We start from the raw sequence: 5,077 nt of genomic DNA, 5'->3' as shown, positions 1-5,077 counted from the left end.
TGCCTGTGCTTGGGCCCAGTATAAATGAATAACACCTCAGATCCAAATGTTTGGGAATGAATAATAATGATTATGGTATTTATGTACTTTTTGAGAAGAAATCCTTAAAAAAGGGGGTTCCTTTAAATCAGTCAACCAATCATATTAATTGAAGGCTTACTGTGTACATAGCACTGTACTAAGCAATTATAAGAGTAGTAATAATAATGATGGTATTGTTAAGTGCTAACTACGTAGCAGGCACTGTTCTAAGCACTGAGGCACTGTTCTGAGCACAATATAACAGAATGGGTAGAAGTGTTCCCTACCCACAAGGAGGTTGCAGTCTAAGATTCAATAATCACCTGGAAAGAAACCATGGACAAACTGTGTGCATTCTAAGAAAAAAAAAGTGGTATTTGTTAAGCACTTACTATGTGTCAAGCACTGTACTTAACATTGGGGTAATCAAACCCCACATGGGGCTCAAGTTTGAGTTGGAGGGAGAACAAGTATTGAATCTCCATTTTGCAGATGAGGAAAGTGAGGCGCAGAAAAGTGAAGCGACTTGCCCAAGGTCACACAGCAGGTGTACGGCGGACCTGGGATTAGAACTCAGCTCCTCTGACTCCTGGGCCTGTGTTCTTTCCACTAGACCACACTGCCTCTTCAGGGTAGTTAGCAGCCCTGTTTATCCCTCTGGGTAGACATAACCCAAATTCAGGATTTAAAAGGGCATCAAAGAGGTAAGACACCAAAATAGTGGTTTGGGGCCTCGGAGCACAGGCTAATATTGTATCTCTCCTCTTGTGGAATGGAGATATCGACCTCCCTGACTCCTCATGCCTTGCTTCTCCGCTCCACCACAGGCCTAGTTGGCATATGGGGAGCTTGGAAGGGTTATCCCCACCCCCCCCCCCTCAAAACTAAATCACTATCTCCCACCATGGCTGCTTCCCACCACTTGAGTCCTGTCAGAACAGGGCTGCCTAGAGAGTGACATTTTCCCTTCTCTAAGGGGGTTTCCCACTGGCCGAAGCAGCCCCTCTGATTATTTCAGGGTTAGATGAGCCTCTGCTCTCTCTCCATCTATCTATCTCAATGTCTCTCTCTCCACATTCCACTCTGAGGGGCATTTCCAAGAGAGAAACTAGAGTTTAAAAAGAAATGCAGCTTTAAGCTCTTAAGAAGGAAGATGGTCTATAAAGTTGTTTCATTACCAGGAGTATTTCTATCAGAGAGTCTGTAGGTCCCACCCCATTCACCTTCGGGTGATTGATTCATGAGTGTTTCCTAAAAGGGATGGATTCTGACTCAACTCACCAATTCCTTCCCCTTTCACCCCATCAGCACCCCTTCCTGGCAGAGCACCTTGCTCCTGTATGTCTGATCTCCCCAATCTCAGGATCAGAAGGTACCTTCTTGCAAAGACGCTTTGACAGAAAACTCTGGAATCTGAACCACGCAGAGATGTAAACTGCCTGCCGACTCTTTTTCTGTAAATCTAAGGGGGCCAAATCAGGAAAGCTGCAGCTGAGATGGTCAGATTTTCATTTAAAAGTGGCATCAGGGTTAGACTGCAATTTGGGAACCAGTAAGAAGTTTCTTGATGTTCCTTCAAAATGCTGCTGGATTTGCCTACAGATGCAGTCTGAGTCAGCAATAGGACTTACCAAAGAATTGATATTTCTAAAAAGGACACGCTTTGAGATAATGCCAAGCGTTGTTTGGTCCTGGCTTTGCTCCGAAGAAGGGGAGGCCAGGAGAATTCTACTTCCAGGCATCAGCACGGATTGTGGATTGTTTCAGTCCTGCTAATTGCATTCCCAGCACAGAATCACAGTTTCCATGGAAAACTGGAATGTTGTTTCACAACACTGGACACAAGGAATTTGCTGTGAAATTACAGTCAACTTGGTTCTGTCTTCATACAGCTGAAAAGTCTCACTGCCTGTAGTATGGGTCCAGAGTTTTGCCTTCCAGGAGTGGATGAGAGTTGGGAACCACTGGAAAACAAATCCCTCTCCCCCATCCACCATCCCATAGCTTTCATATTAGCATCCAGGATAGTGCAGGCAGCACTTAGAGTCCAGCCAACCATCCTTCCACCTGAATCTGACTGAAGGAAACTTTGAGAAGTCTCCCTCTCCAATGCCTTTCCTTCCTCCATTTCTCCCTGCCTCCCTTCCCAGGCAAACTGACCCTGTAGTCACCCTGTAGTCACCAGTGCTCCCCACCAAATACAGATACAGACACTCAAGCTCTAACTGGCTTTGAGTAGAAAAATAGAAATACTTTTACTGAATAACTTAGGTAACAACGATTAGGTAAAAAGACTATACGCTCATCCTCTAGACTGTAAACTCATTGTGGGCAGGGAATATGTGTTTATTGTTGTATTGTAACCACCCCCACCTCCAAGTGCTTAGAACACTGCCCCAGTGCTTAGAACAGTACTTGGCATATAATAAGCATTTAACAAATACCATAATTATTTCTAGACCGTGAGCCTGTTGTTGGGTAGGGATTGTCTCTATTTGTTGCCAACCTGTACTTTCCTACCACTTAGTACCATGCTCTGCACACAGAAAGCGCTAAATAAATACGATTAAATGAATGCTCCAGTCATAGCAAGTGCTCAGTAAAGATGACTGAATGAACTCTGATTCAAACCACCTCTCCCTTTTCTTTAACACGATCCCTTCGAGACTGAACTCAGCTCTCCCTGGAACATTTTACGCCAGTTAGTTTTCCCTGTGGGAGGGGATCCCCGGGAGTGATTTTTTTTCCAGTTCTAAAAGCTTCTGTGGTTTCCACGACCCTGCCCCATCCCCACATTTCTATAAATGGGGCTTATCTGAGGGAGCGACACACCTGTTTACTTCTTAAATTCCATGGGTGCTGGAAATACATGGGCTAGGCGTGACCTCACTCAAGTGGGTTCTAATGCTTGAGATCTACACTGGATAAAGTCATGGAGCCAGATAACCACCAACACCTATTCTGCTGGCCCCATCAAGCAGAAACTCCTATCGTTTTCAGGCTTTCAGTTGACTACTTAGCCTACTTCCACCCTACTTGTCCTCACTCCTTTCTCACTACACCCCACTTCACCCGAAGCCAAAACTACCCATTATTCCTCACTCTCGTTACTGCCTCCGCCAACCTCCTACTCACATCTTCCCTGACTACCTGGAACTCCTTCTTCCTTCATATCTGGTAAATCACCCCTCTCTCAGTCAATCAATCAATCAATTGTATTTACTGAGCACTTACGGTGTGCAGAGCACTGTACTAAGCACTTTGGAGAGCACAATATAACAGAGTTAGTAGACGTGCTCGCTGTCCACAATGAGCTTACGTTCTACAAAGGCCATCTGAAGTCATTTCTCCTCCGCGAAGCTTTCCTTGATTAATATCACATCTTCCTACGCTATATCCCACCCCCAGCCTAACACTTCAATACTTTGTCTTCTCCCCCGTGAAGCACCTATGTACCTATTTTTATATTCTATTGCTTTGTTCTACTTGCATTTTTTTTTTTTTGTCGTTTCTGTCTCCCCAGCTAGGTGGGACAGGGACTGTGTCCGATTGGTTTACCTTGCAGTTCTACAGTGCTTGGCACATAGTAAGTGGCTTAAATGTCATCGGTTCTCACTGAAATCTTCCTGACAAGCTGTAGAAGCAGCGTGACCTAAAGGAATGAGCATGGGACTGGGAGTCAGGGGAGGTGGGCTCTAATCCCAAATCTGCCAGTTGCCTGCTGTGTGGCCTTAGATAAGTCACTTACACTTATCTGTTTCTCAGTTTCCTCATCTGAAAATGGGGATTCAAAACCTGTTCTACATCCTACTTGGACTGTGTGCCCCATGGAGGACAGGAACTCTGTCCTACCTTTCATTCATTCATTAGTATTTATCGAGTGCTTACTATGTGCAGAGCACTGTACTAAGCACTGGGAATGTACAATTTGGCAGCAGATAGAGACAATCCTTGCCCAATATCGGGCTCACAGTCTAAACAGGGGAGACAGACAGCAAAGCAAAACAGAACAAAACAACATCATCAAGATAGAATCATAGAGATATACACCTCATTAACAGAATAAATTGGGTAATAAATAATATATATAAATATATACAGTGCTGAGGGGAGGGGAAAGGAGAAGAGCAGAGGGCGGGAGAGGGGGAATGGGGAGGGGAGGAGGAGCAGAGGGAAAGGGGGGCTCACTCTGAGAAGGCCTCCTGGAGGAGGTGAGCTCTCAGTAGGGCTTTGAAGAGGGGAAGAGAGTTTGGCGGAAAGAGAATTAGTTTTGATTAACTTGTATCTACCCCAGTGCTTGACACATAGTAAGTGCTTAAAAATATAATCATAATAATAAAAATGATCATAATAATAATAATAACGTTGGTATTTGTTAAGTGCTTACTACGTGCCGAGCACTGTTCTAAGTGCTGGGGAGATACAGGGTAATCAGGTTGTCCCACATGAGGCTCACAGTTAATCCCCATTTTACAGATGAGGTAACTGAGGCCCAGAGAAGTTAAGTGACTTGCCCACAGTCTCACAGCTGACAAGTGGCAGAGCCGGGAGTCGAACCCATGACCTCTGACTCCAAAGCCCAAGCTCTTTCCACTGAGCCACAGTGATAATTTTCAACTTTGAGTCAAGACAGACATTGTCTTTTGACAGAGAAATTATGGCACAAGGAGGTAAAGACACTTACGCAAGGTCATCCGGCACTTATGCACATATGAATTTATTTATTCTGCTTTTCATACAGTTTTATTTTCTTACTTTTTGCTATTATCAGCTGTATCTATGTCTTTCCCTTTGTTCCCACTGTAGGTATTCGATTTACATCTATCTCCTCCATTAGATTAGAAATTCCTTGAGGATAGGAACCACGTGTGATACTATTACCGAATGTTCCTAAGCGCTTAATATAGTGTTGTGCACATAGCAGCACTCAGTGCATCCTGGTAGATGAATGAAATCAAGGTTATTACTCAGATCCCCTGAAGCCAATCCATTGTTCTTTCAATAGATTTTTCCCTGCCTAAGCACAATTTGGGGCCACCCATTCTACGGTAGCTAG

General features: G+C 44.3%; 1 protein-coding gene across 2 annotated transcripts in view; it reads right to left on the bottom strand.

Moving 5' to 3' along the window:
- CLIC5 (chloride intracellular channel 5) overlaps positions 1-5,077 on the bottom strand; it is a 76,903-nt gene that overhangs the window by 29,246 nt on the left and 42,580 nt on the right. The gene's annotated exons all lie outside the window — the stretch shown is intronic.

This window comes from Ornithorhynchus anatinus, chromosome 9 (genome assembly GCF_004115215.2).
Source record: "Ornithorhynchus anatinus isolate Pmale09 chromosome 9, mOrnAna1.pri.v4, whole genome shotgun sequence".
NCBI lineage: Eukaryota > Metazoa > Chordata > Mammalia > Monotremata > Ornithorhynchidae > Ornithorhynchus > Ornithorhynchus anatinus.
The sequence above is the reverse complement of the archived record's forward strand: the minus strand, read 5'-3'. Positions and strand labels throughout refer to the sequence as shown.